The sequence below is a fragment of the Canis aureus genome, chromosome 13, assembly GCF_053574225.1.
Source record: "Canis aureus isolate CA01 chromosome 13, VMU_Caureus_v.1.0, whole genome shotgun sequence".
Classification (NCBI taxonomy): Eukaryota; Metazoa; Chordata; class Mammalia; order Carnivora; family Canidae; genus Canis; species Canis aureus.
In genome coordinates this window covers 35,489,744-35,510,934 of record NC_135623.1, presented here as the reverse complement: position 1 = coordinate 35,510,934, position 21,191 = coordinate 35,489,744, and the positions used below count along the sequence as shown (strand labels likewise).

The 21,191-nt window shown below is 34.9% G+C and overlaps 1 pseudogene across 1 annotated transcript in view; it reads left to right on the top strand.

The window, feature by feature from the left end:
• Positions 1-1,002: 1,002 nt before the first annotated feature.
• The window catches only part of LOC144281620 (large ribosomal subunit protein eL6 pseudogene), a 421,773-nt pseudogene continuing 401,584 nt past the window's right edge, over positions 1,003-21,191 (top strand). The window contains exon 1 of the transcript XR_013350051.1: positions 1,003-1,207. The product of XR_013350051.1 is annotated as a large ribosomal subunit protein eL6 pseudogene (transcript). The remainder of the gene's footprint in view (positions 1,208-21,191) is intronic.

Here is a 21,191-nt window from a genome sequence, read left to right as displayed (position 1 = left end):
AACGTTTCCTCTCTGGAATAACTGAAAAGTACAAGAGTGGTGCTTTTTTGAAGCACAAAAGCAAAGTTGGGTCCTGGAGGAAAAGTCAAGTGTTAAAATAATAATTGTGAAAGGCAAGGGTGCATATGAATATTCATCAATGTTTTTACTGTGGTACTCAAAGTCAGGAAGAGAATGCCCTGAAGACAAAGGTTAATGATAATGGTGTAAATGGAAATACTCAAGTATTTTATCCCATTATGCTTTACAAAAAGAAAAATTGGGATAATTAATGACTAAATCACCATCAGCCATCCCAGAGGATGATAAATATTTTTTCTGATTGTAATTCTTAAGTATGATTAAAGATGATTTTGTAAAAATTCATTTTTGTTATGGAATTATTTAGCCCCTTTATGCCCTTAATTTTAACTGTAAAATATATAGTTGATTTTTGTGATTGCTTTCTCTTTAATAGAAAGGGGTCATGTGCTCAATTTTTGATTGATTACATAGAACTGGTCCCAGATCACTTTGTTTTTGTAAGCTTAATTAAATCTTTGGTCGAGTGCCAAGTCGTGCATAGTTTCAAGTTGAAGCTAAAGTTCTGGATAGAATCCATGTGTCCAGTGTTTCAAGGCACAGCTTGGGTATCAATGTAAGTAATAGCTCCTATTTATGGAGTACCTATCCTGAGTAAGGTACTTCACTCCATGGTTTATTTCCATGATCTCATTTAATATTCACAATAGAGCTACTAAATGCATAATGATATACTTTGAGAATAGACAAAGAAACAGTCTCAGGAAAGTTTAAGTGATTTTTTTCAAAAAAGTTACACAACCAGAAAACGGTGTTGAGATTCCAATGCTGGTCCATCCATCTGATTGAGTGAAGGCTGTACCAGGGCTTCACTGCCTATTTTAGCCTCAGGCACTCCATTATTTGGGAAGGAGGTTTTATACTGTCAAGTAGTTAAGCTGGAACTACATTTCCCAGAATTTCCTTTTCTGCATAGTTCTGGGTTAGGGTTAACCACAAGAGAAGTTGCACAAAGCAACTTCTTTGCAGAGGCAAAGCAACAGCGGTTGTGCTCTGAAAGTCAGTGTTGAACTTCAGGCACACTGCCAAAGCTCACCTAGCTATGCTGATAGGCTTGCAGGTTTACCTTGTTGAGGGATAGCCACCAGGCCAGAAGCAACTTTATCTTCTCTATGTCCTGGGCCAGGTAAGGGAACTCTACGGTAAAGGCTTCTTCTGTATATCCCCCAGATCTACAAAATTTGTCCTGTTTCTCCTTTGTTTTGGTTTTTCTTGAGGGTGCTGGATTTTTCTGACTTTCCCCTGGTTCACGTCAGCTTTTCGTCATTTCTTCTGGCCCTGCTTCCCTATAGTAAATTTAGGGCCACTGCCAAAGTGGAAAGAAACAACCTGTAGAGTTCTCTACCAGCAGCCACAAATTGGGCAATGCTTAATCTTTAAAATAAATCACTTAGTCTGTATTACACCTAGTGGTTCTGCCTCTCTGATAAAGCTGCCACACCTGTAAAATATGTCTAGCAATGGTCATGGTAGATAATTTCTAGAACATTGTAATGGTGTATCTTTGAAGCAAACTATAACCTATCTCTGTTAAATTACACGTTAAATAAAATATTTTTTTTTGCCTTGCTTAAAGTGAGTGATTTCAAAAGCTAAGATAATCTCTTTAAAGCTATTCTGTTGAACAACCACATCAAACATATTAGAGTCTCAGTATGATTTAAATGCTTAAATTTACAATCATGAGGCCAAAATATCAGTTTGTATTACTCACTGGCACTTGACTATAAATCTCACCTAATTCATCCAAAGTAATTTGCATAGGATCAATTCTAATCTTTGCTATTGAGTGTTTTGTGCTTTGTATTAATTAAGGTGATTGGCTTGTAATTACTTCATTACTTATGCCCCTACTCAGTACCTGCATTACTAACAATTACCTTGCCTTTAATACTACAAAAAATGTATTAAATCTAGATCCGAATTGACTTTAAAGTATTTAGAATCTATGTACTAGATTAATGTCTTCTTTCTTCCCCTTTCAGATTACGTAGAAGTAGCTTAGTTTAGTATTTCACTTAAGATTTTTGTATTGTCCATGCACATGTATCTGTGTAATGTCAGCTGTAGAACTTATTAGAATCTTCAATGATCTAAAATGAAGTAAGAGAACTGAGATACATCTAATATGTGCTTCTAATTCCCCCATTTTTACCCCTTATTTACATTTCTTGAGTTGCCACATTTGTGAAGAAACGAGACACATAATCTTGACCTCAGAGGCCCATTAACCTGGTAATAAGAAGTGGTAAAGGAGTCAGAAAAATAACAGCTTCATTTGTGTCCTCTTTGATATTTAAAACCCTTTTCTATGCATTAATATTCATAAGAAATGTGCATAAAAAGCAAATATTATCAGCCTTATTTCTAAATGAGGAAATTAAGACTCAGTGATTTTAATGACAAAAATCACAGATGTAAGAAGTGATTGAGCCAAAATTTGAAGTCTGGTTCATCAGTTTTTGACTGTGTTACTTATTTACTTGTTTATTTATTTGGTGTAAGGCAAATAGTATAAATATCAGAAAGGCTACATATTTTATTTTTTTACTTTTATTTGTTTTTAAAGATTTTATTTATTTATTCATGAGAGACACACACACAGAGAGAGAGGCAGAGACACAGGCAGAGGGAGAAGCAGGCTCCATGCAGGGAGCCTGACATGGGACTCGATCCTGGGTCTCCAGGATCACACCCCAAGCCAAAGGCAGCGCTACCCGGTTAGCCCCCGGGGCTGCCCAAGGCTACATATTTTAGAGTTTTATGACTCTGAATCAAAGATCTGTGACTTTAACCAAGTCACTTGATTTTCCTGATCTTCTTTTTCTGATTTGTAAATGAGACTCAGCATTTACCTTGCAATTTTATTATGAAAAATCTCCCAGTATGTTTTGTGGTATGGAATTATTGCTTATCAAATTGATGGGTGATTAAAATATTATTATTGGTCTTTTAATGAATATTTGTTTTATCTTGCAGTATTTAGTCCTAAAATATTTCAGTTCCTATGTAATTATATTATTTTTAAGGTTATTTTTATCCTTAAGAGTATGTATCTAATATTATAGAATAATATTTCCTCAATTTTAGCATACAATTAGAATCCCTTGTTTGTTTGTTTAAATATTTTATTTATTAATTCATGAAAGACACAGAGAGAGGCAAAGACACAGGCAGAGGGAGAAGCAGGCTCCTCACAGGGAACCCGATGCAAGACTCGATCCCGGGACTCCAGGATCACGCCCTGAGCCAAGGCCATCGCTCAACCCCTGAGCCATCCAGGCGTCCCTAGAATCCCTTGTTAAAACATAAATTATTGCAAATTTGGAGTTTGTGATTCAGTAGAACTGGAGTGGGCTCCAAGAGTTTGTAGTTCTAATACATTCTCAGTTGGTACTACTGCTGCTGGCTCATGGACCACAATTTGAGAACCTTTGTATTGGTGAAAATATCAAGATAATAGAATACAATGAAGAGAACTTTATTTTCCAAAAACAAATGAGCAAGCAAGGAAACAAAAAACTCAAAGCACATGTCAAGAGAACACTTGACTAAAAATGTACTTTTAAATACACTTCTTTGAAAAACCATTTTAGATTTATGGATATATTGAAAATATAGTATGGAATTAAACTCCATACCATATACTGCATACCGAGTTTTATTAACATTTTATATTAACATAATACATTGTTATAATACTGATAGGTAATTTTAACTAAGGTCTATAGTTTAATTAGATTTTCTTAGCTTTACTGATGCCTTTTTTTTTTTGGTTCTAGAATACCACAATTATGTTTGAATACTTCCTTTTTTGTTTGTGTGATTGTGGTTTTTTATTTTATTATTTCTAAATTTTCTGGTATAAGTTACTCCAGACTCATTTGTTATTATTTCCTTCCCTAGTCCTAGGCTCAGGCATTTCTCCAAGGATCCCTGGTTACTTTTATTGGGGAATGGTGGTAGAAATCAAGTTCTAGGCCTAGGTGTGCTCATTGCTGCTGAGTTGTTCTTTTAGACTAGCTCAGCTGACAGAGCAAAAAATATATGGATCTATATTAGCTGTATTTCTGTATATCTTAGTTAGAGTTGACATAACAAAAATACCATAGACTGGATGTCTTAAAAACTAAAATCTATTTTTTCATAGTGCTAGAAGCTGGAAGTTTGTGATCAAGGTACCAGCTTGGTCAGGTTCTGGTAAAGTCTTTTTCAAGCTTTACAGATGACCACCTTCTTGCCATTTCCTCATATGGTCTTTACTCAATGTGTTCACATGCAGAGGGATATAGAGACAGAGAGAGACATCTCCCTTTCTTCCTTTTCTTAGAAGGCTACTAATTCCATCAGGTGGCACATTCTTGTGACCTAATCCAACCCTTTCCTCCCAAAGTACCCATCTTTAAAATACTATCACACTGGGGGTTAGAACTCAACATATCAATTTGGGGCAGAGGAAAAACATTTAGTCTGTGGCATTCCGAATGTGTGAGAATGGATACTAAGGTTGTAGGATAATGGTAGAAGGGATATAAAGTTAGAAAAGGTTAAATTTATTGATATGGGCTCACTTAACAGAGATTCTGCATTTACTATTATAGCTCAAGTTGTTTGGTTGGTTAGCTGAGAAATGGACCAAAAGGTGGCTCATAGTGATTGAGTTGGATGTTGGACCTGGCTTGATTTAAGGTAGGTGAAGAAATTAAACAGCTTAAGTAGATTGGAATGTTAGAGTAGATTTGTCATTTAAGACCCAGTTACCCATGTTGGCAGTGTCCAGAAGACATACTTTTTACCAATATTGTAATCAGTAAATTCATGAAGAGAGCACCAGCATCTGCGAAGAGCTTTATGATTGCTCTTTTCCATAGGCCAGGCCTTACAGTGGCAACTTCAATCACTGAATTGGGAAATCTACATGCAATGGGAATAACTGTTTTTTAGGATGTCACTGGCCAAGTGGCCACACTGAACCACCAAAGGCAGGATGAGCTTGGTTACTGTAATGGAAAACAGAGTCAAAACAGCAGTCAGAATAGTCTGACTTGGACAGACCTGTGGTGTTGGCTCATGGTGTTGCTGAAAGTGAAATAGATAGAAAGTCTATTGAATTCTTAGTTAATCTGTATAAACAGAAAAGTTCCAGGTGAAGTGAATAAAAGTCTAACTTGAATCATAAAAACAGAGTCATGGCCCTTCAATCAATTTCCAGACTTGAGCCAATTTACAGATTCAGAATCCTTTGAATAAAGGGAATGCTGTGTCCTCCTGAAGAAGGTCCATCAAGGACACTGACAAAATTTTATAATCTTTATTTCAGTTTTTTCAAAGGGATCTATGGCCTGTGGAAATAAGCACTAAATAGAACATATGATTCAAATATGTAATAACAAGATATTTACCGATTGCTGATTTGATGGAGTTAGTAAATTCATTAATATTATATTGGTTATGGAGGTCTTAATGGATAGGACCACAACATTGAAGTGGTAATAACCTACTGTGAAGCACCATTTCTTCTTTCTGGGTTTAATACTAGACAAAATTGGGCTGTTAAATGGGAAAGTAGTTGGGAGAGCTATTCATTAATTAGATCTTATGTATAGTAAGTTTGAATTCTTGAAGGTCAAGTTTTAACATACATTGGGCCACAGTAAGTATTTTCACTGGGAATCCTGAACTTCTAATACCCATAAAAATTTCTTTAATATTTAGGTTTAAGGGATAGATAAATAATTCAGGCTCTGTGTCCTACGAGAAGCTAAAATTAGTACCCCAGGGCATTTCCAAAGACAATATAGACTACCAGGAAGATAAACAGAAAACTACTTAGTAAATTAAAATCACATTTAGAGATAATAATGAAACCAATTCTATATCTCTTAATGATGAAACTAGACAACTCTAATAAGGAAAATCAACATCAGATAGTAAAAGACCATCACATGACTTATATAACATGAATTATATAACATTCTGTTGGATTGTTGGTCTTGTTGCTCTTGGTCTGGTGCTTTCATTGGTTTGCGATCTGGAGGCTCAAACCCTTCCAATAAGCCATTGTTTTAACTAAGCATGGCAAATACTGAATTCCTCATGTCATCGAGTGGCTAAATACAAGCCCTGCAGCACAAGGACCTTGCTGGCTTGCCTGACACCAAATGAACTGAAAACTGAAACAATTGACTGCTAATGATTAGTTAGACTAGAGAGACCTGATTATAACCTAATAAAGGTTATGGCAGTGACACATCACCTTTGCTAGCTATGCAACCACAAAACTTTTTGAATTAAAAGATATTGGTAAATCAAGCTCTTAGGCCTTGGTTTGCCTTTAGATTCCAAATGTAGCTCAGGCTTGTTATAATACTATTAAAGCCATAATAACATGACACCCATCAACCTGAGTAGATATCTAATTGGGAAGAGTATCCCAGTTCCATATCCCAGATGACATCAGCCTGGCCTTGGAACTCACTGCTAGAGATGACATTGCCTCAGGCAACATTGCCTAGCTCAAGTCATTGCTGTTGGAGATGACTCCCCCGCTACACAGGAGTCAACTTCACTCCAGCAATTGGACCACTGCCCAGCAAAACTCATGGGCTACCTCTCCTAAGGGCTCATAAATTGGACATGGGACATTTATTTGGACTATTCTTCCTTCAATATTATGGATTCTATTACATTTCTTGAGCTCACTGGTTCACTATTTGCTTCACCCAGGATCTAGAATATTCTTTGTTCTCTGTTAAGACATCCAGCCCTACACTGCCATACCTAAAAGATCTTGAAGTAGGTGCTACTATCTGTGCCACTCTAAAAAAATAATAGATTATTACTTTCCCTAGGAGCAACTGCCTCATATAGGTCCACTCCTTTAACTTCTCAGAAGACAGTTTCTCATGCTCCAGCACCTTCTCACATTCCACCCTTCCACCTTTTACCATGGACCTCCTACCCATGTCTCTGACTATGATCATCACAATTGCCCCATACCTTTGGTTACAAAAAAATAATAATAATAATACCAGTAACCTTCGCATATACATTGCTGAATTATCACTTCATATCTTCCAACAGTATAGCTGCTGGATCTACTAACTTGACCTGAGGAACACAAAGATATTGTCATGAAGAACTTAGCTGATATCTTTATGTACTTTACAGCTACACCAAGATATTGTTAGAGATCCTAGAAATTTCACATCTGTTTTCTTGACTAATGCCATGAAAATAGGGAATGTGGTTATGGGCTGCTGTGTAAAAGACTCCTTCTATTTCGATTTTGCTTTTCTCATTTTTTCTCTCCCATAATAAAATGTTATCTATGTTTATAGGACATCTTATACTCTATTCTCAGGTAGCCTCCTCTATTATTCAGGCCACTCAAATACTCAAAATAATTGAGTTCAAAACTTTATGTCAAGACATCAGTGGGTCAATTTGTAATATAGATTTTTTTTTGAAATGCTGTCTTGACCCTATTTTGAGGTCTTGGCTAGAAGCCAGTCAGTTCTTTTTTTGTGCAGCTGATTAATCTACACACCAAGTTCCTTTATGGGGCTCTCACACTCTGGGGCTACTATGCACCTGTCCTAATTCCTTCCAAGACCAGGTTCTAGACAACAAGGGACAGCCCCTATGACTTGGAGCCTGGAAAATGATTCAAATTAGCCAGTCCACAGAAAGCATTAGAAAGCTAGCTAACTCAACTCTGAATGCCATATATAAACTGACCCCTGTACAGCTTCAGTTTGCTGTTGCTCTGTCCCCAGCTACAACCTCCTATTTGGCCTTAATTGGTAGTATTCTCTTGTTTGGATATGTAAATAAAAAAATTTGACCTTTTATCTATCTGAGCATCATTGCATTGTGTCCTGCCATCAAAAGAATCATTATATTTTGTAAAAGAACTTGCAGAGTTCCAAACCAACTCCAAGATACATTAAACCTGCAACCCTATAATAACACCGCCAGAGTTGTGATTCTTTTGTAGTGGATCCCACATTCACTTTTCTACTGATGCCAACAAAGAAACAAAGGGAGTTTTAGGAAACTTAGCAACAAAGTAAATGTAAACCTGCAAGGGGACTGGTGACACTACTTAGGAAGTGATAAATACAAAAGTTCTGATTTCCCACAACATATTAGGCATTGGTCATCAACTATGGCAACTAATTAGAACCATCATGAAGATTTTGCTAAATACTGTCCCGAGGCCCTTAACCCAGACTCTGATTAGATCCATGTATTGGTATTCATTAAAGTTTCCCAAGTGATTCAAACATGATGAAGAAGGAATCATTACTGAGATACAGGAAGCTACTCCTGAGAAGCAAGGATGCAAGTGTAAGTGGATGCTAGGCTAAATAAAGCTGCATAGCAATAACCAATCAAACATACTGGCAGCCACAGAGAGCTAAATATTTGATGTATAGCAGAAATTACTGGTTGTCTAATGATAATTCATTTTTCTCCTATCATATAGTGTTATTGCCTGGTAATGTCTGGAATATGATTGTATTCCCCTATTCTTTACATTTAGGACCTGTGTCTTGCTCTAAGGGAATGCTACAGAATGATTTGTGGCACTCTTAGGCCAAGGTAGTTAACAAGAAGAATGTGTCTTCTCCAGACAATTTCTTCTTTGCTCCCTTGGCCAGATGTCAATGTGCAGAGTAACCTTCATTTATGTATTAAATGTGACATTGTCTGTGTCATCCTGAGTCCATATCAGAACCTTTGCTCCCAATTTAGAACACATGCACTAGATTCTTATATACACAAGAAATGCAGTTATATCAAGCCACTGACATTTCCTAGTGTTTATGACAGCAAATAGTATTATCCTAATGTACAAAATTTTAATAGTAGGGCACTGCCATAACAAATCTCAAATATGTGGCCGTGGCTTAAATGGTTGAGTAATTGTCAATGAAGCAAAATAACTAAAGCGGGGTGGAAGTCAGGACTGTCTAGTGATGCTGTGGGGAAGCTATTGCCTGTGGGAACTTTGAAGGCAGTCATGTGCCTAATGAACCTCAAAATTGAGGAGAAATTGTTGTGAACAACCAGAATGTCATGGCCTATGTTGGCTACTATTGATTGCAACAAGACGTAGCAAGAAAGATATGTGCTCAGGAAAGAATCAGTTCATTTTCAAACAAGAAAAATTGTGTAATTTTAGCTGAAACATTCATATTATCATATCAGTAGTTTGCAAGTTTAATATTACAGATTAAAAAAATTCATGTAATGTAGAACAACTTTCAAAATACGGAATTCAATAAAACATTTTTGTAATTTCTCAGTTTGATTCATCAATTTATATTGCTTAAAAAATTATGGTGAAAGTAATCTATACCTATAATAGGAAAAGTACAGATTATGAAAATTATGGCAAGAAATATCACACCTTGAACTGTTTTCTTTGACTCAGAGAAATGACTGCCAAGGAATGTGGAGTGTTTGCTAATTTTTATAAGTCATCTATTTTTGCATAGGGCTTTGTGATTTATGAAGTATTTTTATAATCTCATTTGATATTCCAATTGAACATGAAATAGGACAGGAATGACACTAGTAGGACAAAGGGTTCAGGCTAGGATTAAAAACATGGGCTTTGGTGTTGGATTGCCTGGATGCTAATCCTTGGTCTTCTAGCTCTGTGACTTAAAATGAATTACTTAACTTCTCTGAGTGTCCTCAACTGTAAAATGAGGGTACTTAATAGGACCTCTGGGATTGTTGTAAAGATTTAATGAGCTATATACACATGACATTTAGAAGAATGCCTGACACAGGGAAAACACTCAAAACATTTTAACAATTATTAGCAATTGTGTTTGGAACAATGAAATTGTGACCCAAATAAATTAAATTTACTAAAGATTACATAATGAATAAATGTATGTTCCTAGAGTAGACTCAGAATCTCCAAGCCTCAAATTTAAGGATTTTCTTTTTTTCTGCAGTCATTTGTATTTTGGATAAATTAGTATAAATACTTATTCACTGATTTTCAAACTATAAATTTGTCTAACTATGCTATTAAATATGGACTTGAAGAAGATTTACATGCCACATTAAGAACCATTACGTGTGCTCACCACTATATGTTTCTCTTCATTTCCTGGGTATATGGAAACTTTTATTAACTAGCTTTCTTGATAATTGGCCACATGGCTAGCTCTAATTAATGGACCAAGAGTAGAAGGGATCTGTGAATTAAAGAGCTGGTCTGTGATTTTCTGGGCTTTATGTCTCTACCACAGAAATAGTGGATGTTCTTGTTGAGATGGAGTGCTTTAATATGGACACAGCCTGAATCTCTGAGCACTTTAAGGAGGCCAATTGCTTTGAAATATCACCCAGATCCTCAGCCAACTTCGTATAAGGAAGAAATAAACTTTAATTGGGTTAACACATTGAGTTTTGGAGGCTTTTTGCAATATAACCTAGTCAGTCTTATCCATTACATTATATTTTCATATAGCTCTTTGGTCAACTTAGATCCTTCTTCAGCTCAGAAAATATTTTCCTTTTTTTTTTTTTTTTTGGTAATTATTTTTGCTTTATCTCTTTTTTTAAAAAACAAGATAGGTAGAGTTATGTTTTGATTTCTAATATATTTAGATTTCCTATTCTGAATTTCTGTCATCTTTTAACTCATAATGTTTCTAAACTTTCACTTAATATCCTTTATTTTAAGATGCATCTAATTTCTGGAGTTCATATTGTTAATTTATTTTTTCTGCTGCATGGTACTACGTAGAATCATCTGTCATATAGCTGGGCCCTTAATGATGAACTGCTGTGAACACCTTGTTAAGATATATTCCTATGTATCTATTGTGGACTAGCGGGGAAATTACTCAGCTGCATATACACAGGAGTGGAATTCTTGGTTTGCATACATGTTAAATTTCACTACAATATTACCAGAATTCTCATCAAAATGGTTATCCCAGCTGATATATATGTCAGTAATTCATGAAGATTCTATTTCCTCGTATTTGCTAAAAACTGATGTTATCCACTTTTCAGATATTCAGCACTATGGTGTATGTAAAGTGAGACATCATTTACATTTCATTTTGCATTTTTATGCAACAGTTGATCACCTCTCTATATACTTGTTAGCTGTTTGCTTGTTCTATAAATTGCCATTTCTTTCATATCTTTTGTCCCTTTTTTCTTGTTGATTTGAAAGCATATGCATTAATTTTACACATTGCATTATCTCCCAGCTAACTTTAGTGTGGATTTCTTCAATTAAGAATTTTTTAAAAATCTTAATCTACTCTAATTTTTAGGAGCCTTCTTGTCCTTGCTCTTCTAACTTTGCTGATATAATTTCCACAATATTTACCTAGCTCCTTCCATCATGGTTTATAATTTGGCAATTAGCTTTCTTAAATTTAAACAATCTCTACAGGATTTCATTTACTTTTCTGATGATGATTTTCTTCACCACATTTTAATTTTTATTTATTTATTTTTTAAAATATTTTATTCATGAGAGACATGGTGGGAGGGTGGTGGCAGAGACACAGGCAGAAGGAGAAGCAGGCTCCATGCAGGGAGCCCGACATGGGACTCGATTCTGGGTCTCCAGGATCACGCCTTGAGCCAAAGGCAGTTGCTTAACCACTGAGCCACCTAGGCATCCCTCTTCACCATATATTTAGATATGTTATCATCTATAATTCAGTTGAAAATGCTAACTGGAAATCTTCTAACATTTATTCTGTTTCCAGAAATATTTTCTGTAGGTGAGGTGTTTTCTTTGGTTTTAAAAGATAATCCACTATCTTGGATGTTAGTCTCTTTTCATAGTTCTGATTATTTTTCTTTTTAAAATGCTTACAAATAAAGAATGAAGTTCTTTCTTTCTTCTCTAACTCTGAAAGTATATGTTAAAATTTTGAGTTAAATTATCCCAGTTTTTTTTAATATCCCAGTTTTTAAGCTTACTTCCTCCTATTTTTGTTTTTCCTATATAAGGTGAGACTCTGATTTCTTTCCTTCTCTTTAATCAGAGCATTTATACTACTAATCTTTAATCAGAACATGTCCAGTGACCTGCTCTGTGATGTTGTACTGAAATTGCAATTTCCTGAATATCATATTTCACCCTCTTCATTTTATATAATTGTTGTCCCTTTCACTCTTGCATGCCGACATCCCCACTTCTTAGGCCTTTTCCTTATTTGGTATTCTTTTTTTTTTTTTTAACCTCTGCTAATGTGGCTACTACCTCTCTTACCCTGTGTATAGCTTCCTGAATCTACTCTTTCTATAACATTTGTTTTTTCATTATAACTGTTTGTTTACCTGTTTCCACTGTTAATCATGCAAGCTCTTTGAAGAAAAAAAAACTGATATTTTCTTCATTTATCAATGTAACCTCAAGACCTATCTTATTGCTGAACATGTAATTGCTTTACAATAAATATTTGTTATAAATAATGATTAGATGAGTATAGGCATACAAGCCTTAAAATGTCTTTTCATTTGCATTGATTTAAGTCTGTTTCCTTCCTTATTTGGTAGGCTAGGATGAAATCACATTATTCTTTGTGAATTTCTTTCTAGACATGTAAAATCACATTTTGGAATAAAATATTCCAAATGGAATAGTGTAGTGCTCATTAATAAAAGTCTTCTCAGAAACACACACACACACCTCATGCAGCAGCCTGCTGTAACTAACTTCCTATATAAGTCCTAATTATTAATTTATTGTTGAAAGTTCTCTGATGTAATAGATTTTCCACCTTCAGATAAAGGAATAAAATCTATGTGGCTATACAATGGTGTGTAGAAAACATTGCATCCTAATGTTTTAAATATAAGTATAAGTCTTATACAATATTTAAAGAAATTTAAGAAATGGAAGTGAAGGTGTAGAGGAAAATAGGACTCTAAATTTTGTGTTGCAAAGGTTTGTATCTCTTTAAAAGTTATAGCCTTTTGAAGCTTAATCTAAGAACAATGCGTTTCTTAAATCCTTTCAAGTGAAAATAGTGAGTTGTACATTTTAGAAAGAACTCTTTTAATATCAATGCAATATGATACCTAATTTGAAAATTTATAGTATATAATGCTTGTGGGCATAAATTCCTCCCAGAATGCTCAGAGTTCAAAGGAATCCCTTAGGGAAAGGGTGTAGAAATTGGTAAAAAAGACTTGGTAGAGATACATCTCTCATATTAAAGAACACTTTTTCTAGTATGAAGAGGAAACAACTAATTGGGAAAAAATGTGGTGGTTTAAAGCACAGTCTACCCTAGAATGACAAAATTTAGAGTAGCATATAAACTAGAAAGTGATTTTCAATTTGCTATATACTATAATTTAGATTTAAAGTATGTTCATCAGTGAACTGAGTTTGACTATCTCTCAGAAAAAAATGCTGTTACCCTTTGTACATTTTAAATGAGCAAATGCCCAATTTTCCCACATTCATGAAATCTGGTTTTACTATATAATCATATGTGTGAGTGCTGTTATTCACCCAAGTATATGATTTGGGGCCAATGAAATATTCAATTTAAATCTCTTGACATGAGGCAGTCAGAGACAATGGAAACAACTCTAGAATTAAAGTCAAAGTATTTATGTCTACATTCTTCATTAGATCATTACTGAATACCTCAGTTATTAGGTTCTTAGTATATCACTTAATCTCGGTTAACTCCAGTTTCATCATGTAAAATGATACTAGAAATACTGCTTGGCTTTTTCAAAGGAGATAGCATTTATGAAAGTTTTAAGAAACTAGAATATTTTACAAATATGACTATTTATCAATAATTGTCAATGATTCATTTCACTAAGTTTTTTTTCTTAGCCTAATTTGAGTTAACAAAATAAAACATTGCTTCAGTATTTTATATACAGATCAATTAATTGTAGGAATGAAAATTAACAAGTAATATATCATGCTTGAAATTTTTAAAATACATCTGCTTTATCACCCTGGAGCATTTGTCTGTCTGAAGCTCTATTGTTTGATTCCCAGACTTGTGAATTTCTTGAACTAGTGAGGAAGATACTTTAAGGCAGGTTCCCCTAGTCTTACTAACAGGGTTTTGTTTTTGTTGTTGTTGTTTTTTTTTTTGTTGTTGTTGTTAGTTTTTTTTTTTGTCAAGCAGAAACATTAAAAGGCAACTGTCATCTATTACCACTGTTTAAAAAAATCAAGACAATTTGAACATCCTCCTTCCTCAAATAGAAATATAGTCTCAAATTAAAGGAGAATCTGGACAGCTTGGTAGAGTATACTTGACAAAAAGAAGAGGAAAAAGGAGACTATATGACTCAGAGAGAACAGTTAATTTTAAGAGACATTGTAGCACAGGAAGATTGAGAGTTTTGTAGCAGGAAGAGAGAAGGTATCAGAAAAGAAAAACTTCCCACTATTACATTGATGAAGGGATTTTTTTTTAAAGATAAAAAGTGGGTGAGGCATGAATTGATTTCAGTAGCTTATAACCCAGTTCCTAACAGTGACTGGCAGGACAATTTAGATTCTACATACATAGGACCCCAGAAATCCAGCTAGATGTAGGAGTTTGATTACATTGGTCTTTTGGTTAAATTGGGGAACTTTCTTCACCTCATTTCCTCTAAAAAAATCTTTTCAAAATAAGATTACATTGAATAGCTGGTTCTCTTGCAATATGTTCACATTTATTTTTTGTTTACTATATAACTAATGCATAATTATAACCTGTCTGAGATTGTTAGATGTTTTGTCATTATTTAGAGTAGTTACCTCATGTGGTAAAAAGGGTACTGAAATGGAAACCAAGAAACTTCTTTTCTATTCTCAACTACTATTTTTTTTAAGAAGAAGGACTCTGTTATTATTATTTTTTTTTGTATATGTTTTTATTGGAATTTGATTTGCCAACATATAACATAACACCCAGTACTCATCCTGTCAAGTGCCCTCCTCAGTGCCCGTCACCCAGTCACTCCATCCCCCGCCCACCTCCCCTTCCCTTTCTCCTTGTTCGTTTCCCTTAGTTAGTTGGGAGTTAGTTATCTCCCATTCAGCTACTAATTGATTGACTTCATATAAGTTACTTGATCTTTCCAGAATAGAATTTTCATAATATATGAATGATATTCTTCACAGTGGAGATTTTTAATAATTTTTGTTAAAATGACCTGAGTCAAATCAAGAAACTCTGAAAGTTGGATTGGTTTTTAAAGTTTCTGCTATATCTAGAGTTCTATGATTCATTCATTCAATGCTTGTGGTCTGCTTTCACTGTACTATATACAAAGTTCTGTTTGCATCTTTCACTTATATACTAACAGCAGACTGGGCAGTTGGCTTTTCTTGTCACTTCTAGAGATAATGGTATTGGAACATTTGTTATAAATTTTTGCTGTCCATATTTCTTTATCTGTCTATACTAATTATAGACTCACATGTATCTGGGGCTCTCTAAGATGGTTCAGAAATATGAACTACCCACTTTATGTATCTTGGAGACACTAACTTATTGTCTGACTCAGCTCCATTTAGAGCTGTTTTTCCAAGGTCTTTCAAAAATACATATAACGTAAAAGTACATCATGGCACTTGGGTGGTGCAGTTGGCTAAGAGTCCAACTCTTGGTTTCAGCTCTGGTCATGATCTCTCAGGGTCATGAGATGGAGCCCTGCCTCAGGCTCTGCGCTTAGTGTGGAGTGTGCTTAAGACTCTCACCCTCTCCCTCTGCTCCTTCCTATCCCTGGTGTTCTCTCTCTGCAAATAAATAAATAAATCTTAAAAAAGTAAAAATACATATAATGTAAGAAGACATATACACAAACATATACACATGTATATATGTATCTCTGTGTAGGCAATACATATTAACATAATGCATATTCATGTATATATACATACATACATAAGTATTTCCTTTCCTAAAATGTGACTTTCCCAATATTCTCATTTTACATATGAAGATTCTGAGACAAACAAAAGTGAAATGATTTTTTAAAGTTACATAAGCTTATTATTGGCAGAACTAAGAATATAACTTATTTACAGGAACCAATCTGCATGCTTATATGAAGTACCATTTTATTTCTAAAGAAAACCCTTTTATATTATAGATTTGAATAGTTACAGAAGAGCCAGTAAGAACATTAATTTTGTTTAATCATAGCAGCATTCACTTTATTTTGGGTTATATGAACAGATTAGGGACGAAACAGTCTATGAATTGACTATTGCCATATAATGAATCACCTTAAAACTCATGGCTTAAGGGGCAATTGTGTGGCTCAGTCGGTTAAGAATTGGACTCTTGATTTTGGGTCAGATCATGATCTTAGGGTTATGGGATCAAGCCCTGCATTGGGCTCCATGCTCAGCAGGGAGTCTGCTTGAGATTCTTTTCCTGTCTCCTTCCTTCTCTGCTTCTTCCCCATTCTCGCATGTGCTTTCTCTCTCTCTCTCAAATAAACAAAACTTTTAAAAACAAAAACAAAAAAACTCAGTGGCTTAAAAGAACACCCATTTATTTAATCATGATTCTGTGGTTTGGCAATTTTGTTTAGGCTAAAGTAGGTAGTTCTTTTTTTTTTTCCTATACACTCAAAACTGGCTTGTTATGTCTTCTATATTTTATTGATCAGAATAAATCATAATGCCAGCCCGTATTTAAGGGGTGGAGAAAAAGCAAATTTTCTTTGCAATAAGGAGTAGATACAGAAAGGAATAAAGGATTAGGGTCATTTTTGCAACTTTGTTTGAATAGCATTTTTGTAACTACAGTACCAGACAGGTTTAGCTTCATGGCATCACTGAGAAGGGCTTAAATATAAAAATCACAGACCCTTCTTTTTGGCACATTTTGGCAAATAGATACATCTACCAAGTCCATAGATGCAGATCAACTGATGCTGAGAATGCAAAATGGTATAGCCACCTTAAAAAACAATTTGGAGGTTTCTTATAAAATACGTTTCATTGGATATTTATCTAACTGCCAGATAAATACTGCCATTCTCTAAAGCTAGAAAAACGTAACTACTGCCATGATGCTAAATGACTATTGGCACATATGTTTTGTTTTGGTTTTTAATGGTTGTGTGTACTAATGGCATCTCTGTTAGAAAGTTTCAAAATGTGAACAGCTATGATTATGATTATGATACAGGCAAATGCATACTTTCCTTCATTTCTTTCCCATCTCCTTTGCCTCCTTTCAACTTTATGGTATGTAGGAATAGGAGAATGAAACCAAAATAAATCAACTAATTAAGAAACTTCCAATCAGGGAAATCCCTGGGTGGCTCAGTGGTTTAGTGCCTGCCTTTGGCCCAAGGTGTGACCCTGGAGTCCCAGGATCGAGTCCTATGTCAGGCTCCCTGCATGGAGCCTGCTTCTCCTTCTGCCTGTGTCTCTGCCTCTCTCTCTCCTCTGTGTCTTTCATGAATAAATAAATAAAATATTTTTTTTAAAAGAAACTTTCGAGCAGAGATTGGGCAAACTACTATACGTGGGCCAAATTTGACCTACTGCCACTTTTTATAAAGTTTTATTGGATCACAGCCATACACATTCAGTTTCATATTACCTACCTATGACTACTTTTGCATTTCAATGGCAGAGTTGTATAGTTGTCAGACCAGCCATATAACCCACAAAGCCTAAAATATTTACTATGTTTTCCTTTACATAAAGCATTTGTTGACCTGGTAAACTCATTTGTTCAACAATTTCCTTAAATAAATTAATTTACCAATAAAAGAAACCTTTTTGATAACTTATGCATTATAAAAACAGAGCCAGAGTTTCTATAAAGATGATAACTTAATGAATGGTATATTCTAAATCAAATCCCTAGTAGTCCTTCAGCATGACATAATTAGCCCATTGACCCAAAAAGCCAATGGTAGGATAAAAAGAAAAACAAGCAATTGATGTTAGGAAGATATGGTACTTATAAATCAAAAAGAAAATAGAATGTTGAGCTAGGATCTTGAAATAAACAAATAGAGATTTCCGTAGTTTAGGTTGAGTATTTGTAAGTAAATTTATGGTTAGTATGAACAGAATTTAAAGTTAGTTATATAAATATATGTTATAATGAAATAATAGAAGAGATATTCTATCTTATTTCAACTGCTAAAATTACTGAGCTAGACACCATTGGCCAATGTCATCTTACCAAGTAGATTATTTTGCCCTTTACAATGGGACAAAGCTTCTAACAGATAGGTTTGACTAATTCTCAGTAGAGGAGCATAGCATAGCAATGTCCAAACGTTCCAATTCCAGAAAATAATTTATACAATATATAACAAAGTGATTCAATAAAAGAATTGTTTTCAGTTTTTGCATTTGACTATGTCATGAAACTTTTTGCTTTATATAAATGCTTGTTACTTTGAATTATTATTTTCAGAGATTGGATGAAAGCTATCTTCCAGGAACCCTATTAAGAAAGGAAAAGTCATAATTGGAAATCCTTAGTTTGTCATTTTGAATTAAAAAGAAAGATAGGGACGCCTGGGTGGCTCAGCGGTTGAGCATCTCCTTTCAGCTCAGGGTGTGATCCTGGAGACCCGGGATGGAGTCCCGCATCGGGCTCCCTACTGGGAGCCTGCTTCCTCCCTCTGCCTGTGTCTCTGCCTCTCTGTCTGTCTCTCATGAATAAATAAATTAAATATTATTTAAAAAAAGAAAGATAAATTCTGGGGATGTAATATACAGCACAGTGGCTATAGTTAATCATACTTATTGTATATTTAAAAGTTGCTAAGAGAGTAGTTGTTGAAAGTTCTCCCATGTTAAAAAAATTGTAACTATATAAGGTGATGGATGATAACTAAACTTACTGTGGTGATCATTTTGCAGTATATACATATAGATCTTCTTCAATATATGATGGGGTTACACTTCAATAAATCCATTGTAAATTAAAATATTGTAAGTTGAAAATGCATTTAATACATCCAACCTAGTGAACATCATAGCCTAACCTCACCTGCCTAAAATGTGCTCAGAACATTTACTTAGTCTACAGTTGAGAAAATCATCGAATAAAAAGCCTGTATTATAATAAAGTATTGAAAATCTCATGTAATTTATTGAATATTGAAAAACAGAAAGGCTGTATGGGTACAGAATAGTTATTAACTACATGGGTTGTTTATCCTTGTGATCATGTGGCTGACTGGGAGCTGTGGCTCACTGCCCCTGCCCAACATCACCAGAGAGTATCATACTGCATATAGGTAACCTGGCAAAAAGATCAAAATTGAAAACTCAAAAGATGTTTTCTACTAAATATATATTGCTTTTGCACCATAATAAAGTTGAAAAGTTGTAAATCAAAGCATGATAAGTTGGGGACTCTCTGTATATCAAATCATTATGTTGCACACCTTAAACTGATACAAAATTATATATCCATGTTATCCCAATAAAAGTGGAAAAGATTTATTTCAAAAATGATCACCTTATGGGAGAAATCAGCTTATATTCATTTGCTCTCCCCTCTTCTAATACATAGAGAATTGCTGCTACTTAGAAGCAGGAAATAGTTTGGGAGCAAGGGCTTCACTAGCAGGATGAAGAAATGGTATAATATCTAACTTTACAAGTGTTAAGTAGAAAATAAGGAATCTTGTTATAATCTTACTCTGCATCTTTAAGATAAAAAGTGTTCTTATATATTTATTAATGTGATGGATATCATTTGAAACATTTCTAAGATTAATCCACTGTAGAATACAGAGGTAAACTCAATATGATCATGGTATATTATTTTATTTATTAACCCCAGCATGCTAGGATTCTGTTTAGAATATTTTGATGTATATACAAGTAAGGTGAATCTATAACTTTCCTTTTTAAAAGGAAAAGTAGACATTATTTTGGCAGAATTAACATTATTCTGGTCCCATGGAATGAATTGGGCATATTATCACCTTTCTCTGTTCTCCGGAAAAAACTTCAGAAGTTGGCTTCATGAGTTTCTTTAAAAGAAAAATTAGTCATATTTGCCCATAAAATATTAGGCTTGGCATTTCCTTTGTGCAAAGAATTTCAATTATGACTAATATTCTTCACTGGGGACCTTTCATGCTTTCTATTTCCTCTGGTTATATTTTGGTAACATATTTTATAGGAGTTTCAAGTTATTCCAAGTTTCCAAAATCATCCTTTAACAGCTTTGTTGGCATTCTTATTTTTTTTAAGATTATTTATTTATTTGAAGGAGGGGGTGCAGAAGGAGAAGGAGAGAGAGACTTAGGCAGCTTCATGCTGAGCATGGGGTCTGACACGGGGCTCCATCTCACGACCCTGAGATAGCCGGAGCCAGATTCAAAAGTCAGACACTTAACCAACTGTGCCACCCAGGTGCCCCTGGTGGCATTGTGATTTTTGAGATAAGTACTATGATGTGCCACCTAGATTACTCTCCAGGATTAAAGAACCTACCTAAGGTGCTTCTATGCTTGCTTAAAGTGCCGCTCTGAGATAATCATTAGCAGGCAGCCCATTTCAGAGTTGGCTCAGCAGAAAAGAGATGCTTCAACCAAAGTCATGTACCCTTAATCGGGCATCCTGAATCCACTAACTGATTAACTTATCGATATAAAGGCATGTAACCTCACTTGAGCTAGGACCTTCTAGAGGACCATCCCAGCTTCAGGTCTCTTCAGAAGGTGCCTGAAGAATTTGTTAAAGCCACATAGAAGCCCCGCTTCTCCTTTAGCCCTTTTCTGCTCATTCCCTAACCTTCCACAGATGATAATCAGAGCACTCCCTAGTAGAGCCCTTATCGGTTAATACCATCTCAAAATTTACTCTTCAGTATACCCAGCCTACAAAATTTAGTCCAGAAATGGTCCAAGAAAGGAAATGCTGAGATTTGTAAACTGGATAACATGCTAGTTATCTGTCTGATATCAAAGATCTAATCACAGGTAACTGGCTTCCAGGTGGCCTGAGGAATGATGGGGTAGTCCCATCTCTTATACTCCCTACTACTAGAAATGAAGCATGATGGCTAGTAACTCTCTTAGGAGTTTAGAGGCAGCATGTTTGACATCTTGAAATAATGTTCCAATCCATATATTGG